We start from the raw sequence: 16,448 nt of genomic DNA, 5'->3' as shown, positions 1-16,448 counted from the left end.
TTGCTGCTAACAAATATTCCTTCACAATTATCCAAGCACTAATGATATTTTGTCTTTCCAATTCCTCCCTCCACGAAACTTCCCCAAGTTGACGGCTAAGTCTATTATAATCACCTGCTTTATAATTCCACATATGTTCCCTTCTCTTTGATACTCCTTCATGTCTATTCATTTTCCAAGTCAAAACCATATGGTCACTCTCTCTCCAACTGGTGGGATAGATGTCATCTCAGTTATTATCAACTCTTCTGATGCTATAGCCAAATCCAAAACTCTTGAACCTCTTGTTCCCTCTGTTACATGTTGCCTAAGACTTTTGTCCCTCAAGAATTCTAGAAGTTCCATTCCCTTATTGCTATATACATCTTCCTCTCCCCCCAATTTATACTGCTGTAGTTAAAATCTCCCATAACATCATTCTTCTTGCACTTGCCAAACTCAACTGTCTAAACATCTCCTGGTCCCCACCCTCTGTTGTGTAACCCTTTTTTATAAATTAATTTTTCCAAGAATTTATATTCTTGATTAATCCTTGATCCAAGTGTAAGCAGACAAAGTTTGCACTTGAAACATGTTCACGACTGGGGTAATTGTACAGTATACAGAGGCTAATGACTTTACATTAATTGTCTTAGTAACCAGGAAGATTCTTGAATGTGTCTCTACCATCCTCATTTGAAAACATAATAGAGATCATAGGCCTATTTCTCTATACTGACTACAAGATTTTTTTTGCAATATGAATAACAGGCTTAAAGATACATAATTAGCAGCAAAGAGATTTATATAGAGTACCAGGACGAACAGTAGAATTTAATCTGTTTCTGGTATGTGAGCTACTTTGCCTGGTTAATATAAAAAGCAGCCAAAAACAGTTCTGTTGGTGGATCTTACTCAAACATATGATAATATATAGCATCCCTTTCTGTTCCACACATCCTCCATCAAATTGGTTTGGGCAAAAAGCTACTATCTGTCATTAAAGGAGCCTTTGTGAATACAGCTACCTGCCTCCCAGTCAACAAATTCCTATTCTTTACTATCCAGTCAAAATTCAAAAAAAGAGTCAAGCAAGGTTGCCCTCTTAGTCTATTGCTCTTTGCTTTGGTTCTAGAACTTTTTTTTTTTTTTTGCAAAAGTTGTCAATTCATATGCTGTGCAAGGAATTATGAAGGAAAATAAAACATTAACATATACAGAAGTATAGGAAGCTCTTTGAGGAATAATGATTCAACATACATCTTTTTTGATATTTTGGAAAAACTCAGCAGAATCAGTGGATTAACTGCCAATGCCAGTATGTGACAAAATTAAGTATTTTTAGAAATGGGATCTCTGCGGCATTTCCTTTGGACTGATCCCTTAAGATTGGACCTATCATCATACTTGGAATTCCTTTCTCCACCTGTCCAATATTACCAGTTCAAGAAACTATTCACAAAAACTTTGAAACCTTAGAAGACTGGAAAATTGAACAACTTTCCTTTTCCTCTAGGTGGTGTATGCCACCCATATTATGCAATATTCACGTGTGTGTGTGGGGGGGGCTGAAATTCTGCCTGTTTTTATTATGAGAGGGTTTTCACATGGTTCCATCCTATTAGTTCACTGTAGTCTTATGATAAACTGCCAGCATGACTGGAGACAACTCCAAGCAGAGAAGGCCAACTCAAGGCATTTAACTTAGATAAGGCTAACTACTTGGATACCAGTCATCTCTGGATTTTAACTTCAGTTAGTCTTTTGGTTGTTCTTTAGATGAAAAAGAAAATAAAGATAGCTTTTGGCTACATGATGATATAAAGGAACTGAGGCTTTTTCCCTCCCATCACTCCTACTATCCATCTGTCTTTTCTTTCTCCTAATGCTGTTAAGCTCCCTCGCACTTATAAACTAATTAAGCCTATGATGCATAATACTGCATTTTTTTTACCTCAATAAGGGTCGAATTGGTCTGAGCGGTGATCCCTTCCCTTAATGTATAGCAGTGTACACATCTGAAAAGAAGTTTGCTTTGCATTATAGGATATTGAGTCAATCGATGTGAAGTCAACTGCTTCTGTATACGAGTAGCTTAGTTGCAAAGATACTTTTTGTACTTACACTAAGGTTAAAAGGTAAACAGGAATATAATTTTTGCTAACATTAGTTTACTTTATATAACCAACTGACACCAGTTTTAACATGGATTGGAGGACTAAGAAATGAAATTTTAGATCAAAGACTTGAGAGCATAGATATTATAGTTGTAAGTAAAATTAGAGGAGGATGAAGATGGTTACAGTAGCAGAATCATATTAAGAAGGAAAATATCAGAAGATAACTTGTTATTATTAATATATGGATGTGCAATTAGTCTATTGTAAGATTATGTTTATGTAAGATAATCTTGAGTTGAAAGACTAGCAAAATAAGTGTATAAAACAAATATTGTAGAATGTGACCCAGGGAAAGACTAAAGTATAATTGATTTGAGCAGCAACTAAGAATACTTTAGAAGGTCGAAATGTATGACCTGATCGAATTAGAGAAATGATGAAAAATAGACCAATTTGAAAAAAATTTATTAGAATATCTTGAACTCAGGTTGAACTAGTCTTGAAATCTTAATTTGTTATGCTTGTGATATCTGGTATGCTCATTGAGGATATTATTATTATCATCATCATCATCATCATCATCTTAAGAGCCCTCTAAGGAGTCAGGGACTCATTTGGAAGGGGGGGGGGGGCAATATATCACTCACAACACATCATACCTTTTTTCAATTTATTCACACTGTCTTCACTCACAAACGTAAACAGCTTGTAATCTGTTTATCCCAAAATGCATAACTAGATTTCTCTACATTTAACTGACACCCATTATCTTTCCATACTGACAGCCTACTTAAATCATCCTACAAGCTCTCTACATTGCATTAATTAACTATTACTCTACCCAGTTTTGCATTATTAGCAAACAAATGAATATTTCCTTTCAGATTACTTGTTATATCATTTATGTACAAATTGAACAGTAATGGCCCTAGTACAGAATCTTACATCACATCACTAGTCATCTGCATTCTTCTGGATTCTGCTTCTCCATATACCACTTTTTATCTGTCCATCAGCCATCCTCTTATCCATATAGCCAGTGTCATATCCAACTCCATTTCTTATAATTTGGGTAACAGAGCTCCTTGTGGCATTCTCAAATGCCTTTGCAAAATCCTACAGAATCATTGTTTATCCGTTCCTTTCATCTAACTCAGTTGTCACTCTATTATAAAAAGTTAGTAAATTACTAAGACATGACCAATCATTTACAAAGCCATGTTGATCCCCATACAGTATCCTTATCCACCATTCCTGAATTCTCTTTTTGACCAGCTTTTCCAATACTTCTACTACCACTCCTGAATACTGATTGGTCTATAATTTGCTACTGCAGTCTTAGACCCTCCCTTATGCAAAGGAGTTATTTTGCCCTCTTTTCACTTCCTTGGAACACTTCCAGAACTGAGACTTAAATTAAAGAGCCTAGTCAGAATCATTACCACTTCTCTTACACCTTCTCATACAATGTGAGCTGATATCCCATCTAATCCCACAGCTGTATTTAAATTGCGATTCTGCAATATTCTAAAATCCTCCAATTCATGCAACTCTATTTCCAGACCAGTCCCTGTCACTTATGTTACTGCAGTAATGTCACTTGGATGATATACCTTTTCAAATTGGGCACACTGTATCTCAAGTATTTTGTCTGCTTCTGTCACTTTCCCACTATTAGCACTCATTCAGGTTATCCTTCCATAGTCATTCTTTCTCTTACTTTCCATGTAGTGAAAGACCTCTTTGGAATTTCAAGATCAAATACCCTTGAAACCAATTCTCCTCCATTTCATGCTGCCTCAAGTAATCATCTCTTACTAGGTGTATAAATTTACTTTCCTTCCTGCCATGTGATCTTTCTTCCTTCCGATCTACATCTCCATAGTCGAAGTCTCTCATAATAATTACTTGACCTCCACTCGTTGTACTAATTTGCTGATGCATGTCTTCCTGATTATCTCTGGAATCCCCTGGCCTATTGCAGCAACCAACCATATATTTGTCTTATTAGCCTCAATCTCTTACCAGACTGCTTCAAAAGAACAGCCGTCCTCCCACTTGTCTCCTGTTTTTTTTTTTTTTTTTTTTTTGCTATATTTCATCTGCTATCATCAGCAGTACCTCTCCTCCATCCTATCTTCTCTATCCTCCCTGAAGATACTAAATCCATCACATTCTATTCCTATAACTGCATCATCTGCTGTTAGCTAAATCTCACTAATAACTAAAAATTGCATCAAAGTTACACTAACCGATACCAAAAACTCCTCCCTTTTGTTCCTGATACTGCTTGCCTAAGTATATAGAAACTGTACCATTACTTTAGGTCCCCATACATCATTACTTCCTAAATTGACTATCCTATTCGATATCATTGCTAGAGAGGCTAGATTCCACATTTGTTGTTCATTTTCACACTCGCTTACCTCACTGATGCCTTCACGCAATCATCTGCATCCACCCTAACTGCTTAAGTTTTCCAGCCTTTGTGTATCAGCATGCTCAGTGAACAGAGCTCTCTAGACACCTGATACCAAAACCATTTAAGTGCAGACCATCAGCATTATACAAATCTTTCTTTCTGTCAAACTCAGTAGATCCACAAATTCTATATCATTCCTTATGCACAATCAACATATTGATTTATTTGCTATCAGTACACTCCTCTTCTGTTCACCTCTATCATGGCATGGCAAGACACTGATAATCTTCACCTTCTCATTCTTCTTTTTTGCTTCATCTAACAACTCCTCATCCACATTCTCCCTCATGGAATACTTCTTTCCTCTCAGGTTATTAATGCCAATCAAGATAACTAGTTCTCTCACCTTGTCTCTCTGCATCCACATACATCACTAATATTATTATCTTTTGCTCCAGGAAAACAAGATTTTGTTGCACTTTCATTAAGTAACTGTCTATTTATAGACTCTCCATAAAAAAGTAATTTGGGAAAATGTCTGATGGAAGAAGAAGCAGTAAAAAAAAAGATGGAAAGAGTATGTAGATTTTGTACAAGAAAGATAATAATAATATTGAAGGAGAATTTGAAAGGAGAGAATTGGTTGATGAACCCATGATAATGAAAAGTGAAGTGATATCAGCAATGGAACAGCTGCCAAAAGGAAAAGCTCCTGGAGCTGATGGTGTGTCATTGGAATTATTTGTCAACAGGTTTGGAAGAAAATATACTGGCCTAGAGATTGGAAAACATCGGTATTCATCCCAATTTCAAAAAAATCAAAAATTGCGAGAATTATAGAACCATCGCTTTAATTTTGCATACAAGTAAAGTTATTCTGAAAGTGATTCAACAGACGCTGAAGACATATGATTAGAGAAATGCCACAAGAACAGGCAGTCTTTAGAAGAGGTAGAGGACCTAGAGACCAAATAGCAAACATGATATGGATTATGGAAAGAACAAGAGAATTTCAGAAGGAAGTATTCATCTGTTTTATTGATTATAAGAAAGCTTTGATTGCATGGGTCATGCCAGACTGTGGATGGTAATGAAATCAATGGGAATACCTGAGCATCTAATTCTTTCGAGAGCTGTATGACAACCAAGGAGAAACAGATAGTGTTTGAGTGGGAAAAGGGGTTTGATAGAATTGTATACTGTCACCCTATCTTTTTAATATTTTCCTTTGTATTCCTGGCATTTGTGTATAGACATAGTGATTAACCTCCATGTTTTTTACTTTCCTCTGTAGTTGCATGACCCAATTGGACAATTTTCAGATCTGTCTTTATATTTAATGCTTCCCTTATAAGACATCCTTACATATACTTAATAAGTCTGAACTGGACAAACACAATCATCATTTAATCATAATGACCTCCATTATTAATCATTTTTATATCATTAATCTAGTTGTATTACTTAGTTACTCTTAGGTACATGTTATCGGCATTCATCTCATCATAAACTAGTTTCCCTGACTCATCATATTAGGCCTCTTACCAATAATTAATTTCTCCAGACACCTGATACCAAGTGCATTTAAGTGTAGGCCATCTCTCTCTTTATATAAATCTTCCTTCACACTCACTCCACAAATCCAAAAACCATCACAACCATTCTCCATCATAGCCCTTCTTAATTCTGTTTTATCATATCTAGGTAATATACTAACTACTTTCATAAATTAAAGATGCAAAGAAATTATATTCTTGGTTTAATCCCTTATACAAGTGTAATCAAACAATGTTTGTGCATGAAGTATCTACACAAGTGAGCTACTTGTATATATAGAGGCTAATGACTTCAAAAAAACACTGTATTTATGTGGGGTGTACACCCCATGTTAATACAGTGTTTCTCAACGTGGGTGTAAGCCTCACAGGGGGGTGGACAATTTGAATATTTTGGGAGCAATTAGAAAATGTACATGTACATATTTAAACATATTTATGTTATATTGTTATTACTACTATAATAAGCCAAAAGGCTATTTTACCAGAGACATAAGTTAAGTTTAAAGGGAGATGGTAAATCCCGTTTTATTTTATAGCCGGATACGAAACGCGGATAGAAATCCATCGAATCCATAGAGTTTCATCCCGAAAAAACTATCAGCAAGCCCAAGTGTAAATGATCACTTGGGTAGTACAACACCAGGGCAACTCCAAGCAAAGGTGGATCAAGATCTGTCACTAACCTTAATATTCTCTCATAATGTAAAACACAGCTCCTAAGAGATGTATATATATTGTTTTATATTATGAGAAGAGGTCACTACCCAGACTGGTTTCAACCTTTTTTGAGGTCTCATCAGTGAGTAGGTAGATCTGGAATATCAAGGTTTTAAGTGAAATGAATTTACATATACCTCTACTATAGAATTGCTGAACTGGTGTACTCCTATATTGTTATTACTACTATAATAAGCCAAAAGGCTATTTTACCAGTGACATAAGTTAAGTTTAAAGGGAGATGATAAATCCCATTTTATTTTATAGCCAGGTATGAAACTGGAGTTGCCCTGGTGTTGTACTACTCAAGTGATCACTTACACTTTGGCTTGTCGATAGTTTTTTCGGCATGTAACTCTATGGATTCAATGGATTTCTATCCGAGTTTCATACCCGGTTATAAAATAAAACGGGATTTACCATCTTCCTTTAAATTTAACTTATGTCGCCGGTAAAATAGCCTTTTGGCTTATTATAGTAGTGATAACAATATAGGAGTACACAAGTTCAGCAATTCTGTAGTAGAGGTATATGTAAGTTCGGTTCACTTAAAACCTTGATATTCCGGGTCTACCTACTCACTGATGAGACCTCAAAAAAGGTTGAAACCGGTCTGGGTAGTGACCTCTTCTCGTAATGTAAAACAATATATATATACATCTCTTAGGAGCTGTGTTTTACATTATGAGAGAATATTAAGGTTAGTGATGGAGCTTGCTCCACCTTTGCTTGGAGTTGCCCTAGTGTTGTACTACCCAAGTGATCACTTATACTTGGGCTCGCTGATAGTTTTTTCGGCATGAAACTCTATGGATTCGATGGATTTCGATCTGAGTTTTGTATCCTGGCTATAAAATAAAATGGGATTTACCATTTTCCTTTAAACTTCATATTTATATTATACTTTTTCAGAACTTGGCCGACTATTACGATAGGGGGGGGCATCAAAATCTTTGAGACGTTGCAGTGGGGCATGATCCAAAAAACGTCGAGAAACACTGCCTTAATGCAAAGCACATATACTCCTTAAGGTGTACATGATGCTATACATATGGGAAGGGCCACTGCCCAGACCTTTATTGAAGTCTCGTCAGTGGGAGCCAGACCCAGAAGAGATACAGAGGATACTAATTCATAAAAAAACTTTCATCATCCATCTCTAATCCTGAGTATTTTAATATTAAGGTGTGACACTTGTATATGGGAAACACAATCTGCATTACTTCAACCTTGGTATCTCTTCTCGGTCTGGCTTCCACTGATGAGACCTGAATAAAGACCGAAACCATTGTGGATAGTGGTCCTTCCCATAATGCATAACACTATACACATCCTAAAGGGTGTGTGCTTTTGCATTATGGGATACTAAGATGGAGATGGTACTAGGGTTGCTGAAGCACGAGGTGGTGGATTTGAGCTGTGGTAAAAAAAAAGTGTTTTTTAAATGGTGTATAAGTGTGAATTCTTTTGTGAATTGTGCTACATTTTTTTCTCAGTAACACAAATATTCTTTAGTGGTTCTGCTTTTGGAGTTTCGTTGTTATATGTTGTGTTATTTTTGGGTTACTGAGAAGGCAAGTCACAGTCAGCAGTATTTGCAGTGGAAGAGAAGAAAAGTCTTTGCTATTTAGTATAGTTGTATAGCATTTGTATATATATATATATAATACAGTGTTTATATATATATTTAGCGTTTTGTTTAGTAGTTCCTCGGCAGTAAGGAATGATGGCGGCTGCAGCTGCAATCACAAATGGCATGTCACCAAGTCCTCTGCCATTGAAGAACTCTATTATATGTAACATAATAAAGGACTTTGTGGCGTGCAGTACTTACGGCATGTATGTGTCCTGGGAATTGGATATGCGGCAGGTGAGAGAAGGGAGAGTGCGTATATGTGCAAAATGTAGGCAGTAGGAGGAATTTGATGAATTAGATATTTCGATAACCGACCTAGTTGCGTCAGGGATGGGAAACGAATGTCGGGAAACAAGTAGCGTGATAGGAGAGAATGACGAGTAAAATATGAATAAGAAAATAAGAGTCGGGAGTGTGGAAGGCTTGAATGACTGTAAAGTTTTCGGAGATAGTCTTGATTGGGAGAATGAATGGCGAGTAAGTGATTAACTTGCAGAGAGGGATAGATGAGCTGAAAGAGGAGGTGATATGTTTTGTGAATGAGATGAGAAGTATGAAAGATGAGATTAGGAGAATGGAAGAGATGAATGCAAAGAGAATCAGAATAGGAGTGAGAGAGAGTTTTGGGAATGATAGAAGAGGAAAGAATAGAAACGGTAGGAGAGAGAGGGAATGAGAGAAAGTTATGGAAATGATAGAGGAGGGGAGAATGAAAACAGTCAGAGAGAGAGAGAGAGAGAGAAGAAATGAGAAGAATGCAAAGGAGTGCTGGAACCAGGAACAGAGTGATGCCAGGACAGCAGGTAAGTAGGGGAACACAGAGAGAAAGTGTTAGAGGAGAGAGAGAGTGTGTGAAGATGCAGGCGAGCAATCAAAGAACACAGTGGTAAGAGGTGTGATGTATGGAGACTCGATGATCTGTGGTGCAAGATGGTGTGTTTGCCTGGAGGAACAATAGAAAATGTGGCTATGGCAATTAAGAGGGATGAAAGGATGGATGAAATGATTGTGATGGTGGGCATGAATGACTTGAGAGGCAATGTAAATTGGGTGGCTAGAGATCTGAGATTATTGCTTGAGGTTGTGCAAAAGAAAACGCAGAGAGGATTGTGTGTGTGTGTTGCTCCAGGTATGATAGTGACGAGCTGAGCAGAAGAGCAGTAATACTGAATAGCATAATAACTAGAATGTAACAGAAGAGAGAATTGGAATATGTGGATGCTTGGAGGGCGCTTGAGGACAGAAGGGAACTGTATGCGAGAAGCCGCTTGTATTTGAATGAGGAAGGATGAGTGCATCTGAAGAGATTGCTGTTTTCTGAACAAGTCAGTGTGTCAATGCAGGGAAACTAGAATTCCCGAGGTGGATGGTAGCAGGGGTAGCCTCTTGTGGGAATGGGTGCTTGGGGGAAGGAGGAATGACATCAGGTAACACTGAGTCCAGTGGGATCGAGAGGGGACAATGATAGGTATAGAAGCAGTGACATTTTTATGCTTTATACTAATGTCAGGAGTATCCAAAATAAAGGAGATGAATTGGTGGCGCTGATAGCATCAGCCTGGCCAAAGATTATTGGGATCTCTGAGATGAGATGTGGTTGACGGAGGATAATATGATAACAGAAATTGAAATAGCAGGGTACAGCATTTTTTTGGCTGAATAGGAAAGGAAAACGTGGTGATGGAGTACTGCTTATGATAAGTCATGACTTATGTCCTGTAAGATTCTGTTCAGCGGAGGCTTTGGAAGGCAGTGACACTAATGGTTTTGAAAGCATACGGTGTGAGGTAGAAGTGGCCAAGACAGGATATTTAGTGGGGTGTTGCTACAAACCAGGGAGCACACAGGGTGGGGAGCAGAAAATGTTTAGGCAGTTAAGTTGACAACTGTAAAAAGAATGATTGTTATGGGAGATTTTAACTACACTTGGGAAGAGAAAAATACATGTAGTAATAAGGGGATGGAATGTCTAGAATTCTTGAGGGACAAATGTCTTAGGCAACAGGTAATAGAGGGAACAAGAGGTTCAAGAGTTTTGGATTTGATCATAGTGTCAAAAGAGCTGATAATAAGGGAGACGACATCTCTCTTCCCTGTTGGAAAGAGAGTGACCATGTGGTTTTGACTTGGAAGACGATTAGATATTCAGGAGAAAAGGGAACATATATGGAATTATAAGGCAGGTGATTATAATAGTCTTAGATATCAACTAGGGGCAGTTCCTTGGATGGCAGAATTGGAAAGCCAGGATATCATTCTCTTCTTTGGTGCATCGATCCGAAGATTGGTAAATATAGCAGCACATCACAACATCCTGTCTTTTGACTTCCTTTTTATCTCTTCATAACTCTTAGCGCCAGTTAGCATCATTAGTGCATCATCATCATCATCATTAGGATATCATTAGTGCTTGGGAAATTGGGAAGGAATATTTGTTAGCAGCAATAGTAAGCTGTATTCCACAAGTGAGGAAGCAGACACGATTTGGTGTAAAGTGGATGACAAACAATATCAAACAGGTACTGCAGTTAAAAAAGAGATAATGGAAGAGATATAAGGAGAAGGGTGGAGGGCAGATACATGAAGAATATAAGATGCAGGCCAGGAGAGTGATCAGTATGGTGAGGAAGGCAAGACTGGAATATGAGAAGAGATTGGCACTATGATCCAGAGAAAATCCTAGGAATTTTTTAGCTATGTGACCAATAGGAGGAGAAATGATTGTGGAAGAATGACATTGCGTGATAAAAATGGGAATAGAGTGACTGATGCATAGTACATAGTGAAGTTGTTCAATGAGCACTTTATTGGAGTATTTCATCCTGGAGAAGAAGGTTTTAATACTAAAGGGATAGGGCAGGTTCAGGGTTTAGAGGTGCAAGAGGAGAGTGTGTTCCAAATACTGGATACCAGTAAAGCCGTGGGACTGGATGGTATTTCACCATGGGTTTTGAGAGTGTGCTAAAGAACGGACAGCTCCAATGACTTGGCTCTTCAATAAAAGTCTAGTTGTGGGAAAGGTACCCAGGAAATTGAAGGAAGGGAAGATATTGCCGCTGCACAAGAGCATAGGCCATTTATTGGCCACAGATATATTGCCCATTATATAGGCAAATATATTTGTGTGTCATCAGTAGTTGTTAAGGTCTTGGAGAATTAGTGAGGGACTATAGATAGCATTGGGCAGATGAGGGTAATGTTATCTGTGAGAATCAACATGAATTTGTTAAAGAGACGCTCTTGCTTTAGTAATATGATTGCCTTTTATAACAAAGTGACAAGAGCAGTTGATGAAGGAGAGGCATATACTGCATTTTTTTTGGATTTTGCAAAGGCGTTTGGTTCCACATAATAAGCTGATATTTAAGTTGCAGCACATGGGTTTAAATGTCGGGTTAGTCAAATGGATTCAGGATTGGCTGTCTGATAGGTTTCAGAGTTGCGTATGGTGGGGCATTATGAAGGAGGCAGAAGGTTACAAGTGGGGTTACACAGGGCTCAATACTGGGACCTGTATTGTTTAACCTTTATATCAATGACATTGTCAATGGATTGCAAGGGAATATTCAGTTGTTTGCAGATGATGTGAAGCTGGGAAGGGTTATTAGTAATAGTGCAGATGTGGCAGCCCTGCAAGAGGATTTGAATAAACTAGACAGATGGGCAAATGAATGGGGGTTTCAGTTTAATGCAGCAAAATGTAAGGTCTTGAGGTTTGGGACACATTGATGGGATGCTGCATACTCTATTGGAGGAACTATACTGGAGGAAGTAGGGGAGACGAGATCTGGGTGTGATGATTGATAGAAACCTGAAATTTAGGGGACGCATTGCAAAGGTGGTGAAGGTAACACAGAGGATTGCTGCAATACTGAGAAGGACGCTGACCTGCAGAGATAAAAGAGTTATCATTCTGTTGTATAAGACCCTGATCATCCCACACTTAGATTATTGTTCTCAAATTTGCTCCCCAGGATTTGAAGGGGATAAATTAACTGTGAAAAGGGTACAGAGGCAGATAACAAAGATGGTTTCAGGACTGTACAATGTCAGTTACGAGGATCGACTGAGGGAATGTGGACTGCAGAGTTTGATGAAGCGGTGATTATGAATGAGACTTTTAAACTGTTGAGAAGCAGTTATTACAGGGTAGACATTGGGGAAGTTCTTTCACTTTTTGGAACGGCAGGAAGGAGTGATGATAAGGGGGGGGGGGCATCTCTGGAAGTTACGAAAGGAAGCTGCGAGCAAAATGGTGAGGAGTGGTTTCTTTGCTTGGAGTATGGTTAAACCATTGCATGCATTGCCTGAGAGAGTGGTTAGAGCAAGAACGGTCAGTGAGTTCAAGGAGTGGTATGATAAACTTTGTGTTTCCTAGGAACGACCTTCCACGGAGTCTTTTGACTCTATAGAGGCCTGGATAATAATAATAATAATAAGGCAATTTATCCTAAATCATTAGCCTCTATATACAAATAGTCTTGTTGTGTGGATACTTCATGCATAAACATTGTTTGCTTACACTCCAATAATGGATTAAACCAAGGATATAACTCTTGAATATTTATATTCAAGAGTTATATCTTTGGTTATACCAAGGTATAACCAAGTGAATAAAAGTTTATTCACTTGGTTATACTGGTCGTATAACCAAGTGAATAAACTTTCAATAACTACTTTCAGTCTCACTTTTTTCCAACAGTCTTTTAACATTCTCTCTAATACTCTATTTATCAGTAAACCAATGTTTGTTCCTTCCAGAACTGCCATCTCTTTTTTGCTTTTCAGTTTCATTAAATTTTTGATTTTAGCATGCAGAAAACAATGTGGTAACATGGTCATCATCACATTTTTTAATAATAGAATCTCCATGACATATAATTTCCTGCTTTGTGTAATTGATTTTACCTACCTGATATCAGTATATAATTTCTTATCTGATTCAGTGCTTTTTTATAATAGATTTAGTTTAATCCTTTATCCCAGTGAGAGCAAACAAAGTTTGCGCCTGAAAATATCTTCAGGACTAAATATAGTGTTGTACTATCTTATCCAGTAAGTAGTGCAACACCAAGGCAACTCGTGGCAAAGGTGGAGCAAGCTACCAGGCACTTCTAACCCAGTATCTCCCATAATGCAAAACACATTTCCTATGTGGATATGTATACTGTTATGCATTAAAGGGGATTGGCCATCTACCCAGACTAGTTTCGACCTTTATTGAGGTCTCTTCAGTGGGAGCCAGGCCCAGAGCTGGAGATACCAGGCAGAAGCAGTAGCAAGTCATCTGTGCCTATGGGAGTTGCCAAAAGGTTTATCACCTTTTTTTAAAAATTACTCTGGATTTAGAGAAAGATGTTGAAAATTTATTTATCACTAGGTTAGACTATAATAGATTTAGTTTAATCCTTTATCCCAGTGAGAGCAAACAAAGTTTGCGCCTGAAAATATCTTCAGGACTAAATATAGTGTTGTACTATCTTATCCAGTAAGTAGTGCAACACCAAGGCAACTCGTGGCAAAGGTGGAGCAAGCTACCAGGCACTTCTAACCCAGTATCTCCCATAATGCAAAACACATTTCCTATGTGGATATGTATACTGTTATGCATTAAAGGGATTGGCCATCTACCCAGACTAGTTTCGACCTTTATTGAGGTCTCTTCAGTGGGAGCCAGGCCCAGAGCTGGAGATACCAGGCAGAAGCAGTAGCAAGTCATCTGTGCCTATGGGAGTTGCCAAAAGGTTTATCACCTTTTTTTAAAAATTACTCTGGATTTAGAGAAAGATGTTGAAAATTTATTTATCACTAGGTTAGACTATAATAGATTTAGTTTAATCCTTTATCCCAGTGAGAGCAAACAAAGTTTGCGCCTGAAAATATCTTCAGGACTAAATATAGTGTTGTACTATCTTATCCAGTAAGTAGTGCAACACCAAGGCAACTCGTGGCAAAGGTGGAGCAAGCTACCAGGCACTTCTAACCCAGTATCTCCCATAATGCAAAACACATTTCCTATGTGGATATGTATACTGTTATGCATTAAAGGGATTGGCCATCTACCCAGACTAGTTTCGACCTTTATTGAGGTCTCTTCAGTGGGAGCCAGGCCCAGAGCTGGAGATACCAGGCAGAAGCAGTAGCAAGTCATCTGTGCCTATGGGAGTTGCCAAAAGGTTTATCACCTTTTTTTAAAAATTACTCTGGATTTAGAGAAAGATGTTGAAAATTTATTTATCACTAGGTTAGACTCTAATAGTCCTGAAGTCCTGAAGATATTTTCAGGCGCAAACTTTGTTTGCTCTCACTGGGATAAAGGATTAAACTAAATCTATTATAGTCTAACCTAGTGATAAATAAATTTTCAACATCTTTCTCTAAATCCAGAGTAATTTTTAAAAAAAAGGTGATAAACCTTTTGGCAACTCCCATAGGCACAGATGACTTGCTACTGCTTCTGCCTGGTATCTCCAGCTCTGGGCCTGGCTCCCACTGAAGAGACCTCAGTAAAGGTCGAAACTAGTCTGGGTAGATGGCCAATCCCTTTAATGCATAACAGTATACATATCCACATAGGAAATGTGTTTTGCATTATGGGAGATACTGGGTTAGAAGTGCCTGGTAGCTTGCTCCACCTTTGCCACGAGTTGCCTTGGTGTTGCACTACTTACTGGATAAGATAGTACAACACTATATTTAGTCCTGAAGATATTTTCAGGCGCAAACTTTGTTTGCTCTCACTGGGATAAAGGATTAAACTAAATCTATTATAGTCTAACCTAGTGATAAATAAATTTTCAACATCTTTCTCTAAATCCAGAGTAATTTTTAAAAAAAGGTGATAAACCTTTTGGCAACTCCCATAGGCACAGATGACTTGCTACTGCTTCTGCCTGGTATCTCCAGCTCTGGGCCTGGCTCCCACTGAAGAGACCTCAATAAAGGTCGAAACTAGTCTGGGTAGATGGCCAATCCCTTTAATGCATAACAGTATACATATCCACATAGGAAATGTGTTTTGCATTATGGGAGATACTGGGTTAGAAGTGCCTGGTAGCTTGCTCCACCTTTGCCACGAGTTGCCTTGGTGTTGCACTACTTACTGGATAAGATAGTACAACACTATATTTAGTCCTGAAGATATTTTCAGGCGCAAACTTTGTTTGCTCTCACTGGGATAAAGGATTAAACTAAATCTATTATAGTCTAACCTAGTGATAAATAAATTTTCATCAGTGCTTTTTTGTTTTTCCTTTTGTTGCTTACCCTTCACATTCTTCCCATCTGATCACTCTTCAGCATTTTCCAGTTCCCTCATTATTCGTCTTATAATTTGCTTTAGCCAAGCTATTTCTAAACTTAATTCATACTTGATAACTTCATTAGTTTTCAAAATGGAATGATTCTGTTCTTTGCGACAAGCCACCTTATTACTAATTTCACTGGCATTCCCCTTTGTTGTTGCTTTATTGTTCTTGTGATGTTTTGGCACAGAATATTAGAGTATTCTGTATATGAAATACTATAACTATATGAAAATCAACAATAATATTACTATTAAAAACTGAAATGAGAGCCAAAAGGCTTCACTTCGGCGATGCACAATTATTCATATTAAGTTGATATTGAATCCAACATTATTTCAAAGCTGAATAGAGAAACTACAAGAGTTTCGTGCCAAATAAGGATAGTGATCGGGGCTTGCTCCACTTTTACTATGAGTTGCCCCTGTCATGAACGGTTTGCTTATGCTTGGATCTGCCGAAACTTTTATCATTTCTATATTCGGCACGAAACTATTGTAGTTTCTCTATTTGGCTTTGAAATAATGTTGGATTCAATATCCACTTAATTTGAATAATTGTGCATCACTGAAGTGAAGCCTTTTGTCTCTCTTATTTCAGTAATTCTTGGTGCCTTTTGTGATGAGACACCTTTTTTGGCAACTCGTATGTAAAGTATAAGCTCTGCCAGATGTATGTAAATACTCTGCCTGAGTATTTACATACATCTGG

At 37.8% G+C, this 16,448-nt stretch overlaps 1 protein-coding gene across 3 annotated transcripts in view; it reads left to right on the top strand.

Moving 5' to 3' along the window:
- LOC150102443 (2-oxoadipate dehydrogenase complex component E1) overlaps positions 1-16,448 on the top strand; it is a 481,556-nt gene that overhangs the window by 232,808 nt on the left and 232,300 nt on the right. The gene's annotated exons all lie outside the window — the stretch shown is intronic.

The sequence above is a fragment of the Typopeltis vanoorti genome, chromosome 10 (genome assembly GCF_054136105.1).
Source record: "Typopeltis vanoorti isolate ZY-2024b chromosome 10, IOZ_Tvanoo_1.0, whole genome shotgun sequence".
Classification (NCBI taxonomy): Eukaryota; Metazoa; Arthropoda; class Arachnida; order Uropygi; family Thelyphonidae; genus Typopeltis; species Typopeltis vanoorti.
The sequence above is the reverse complement of the archived record's forward strand: the minus strand, read 5'-3'. Positions and strand labels throughout refer to the sequence as shown.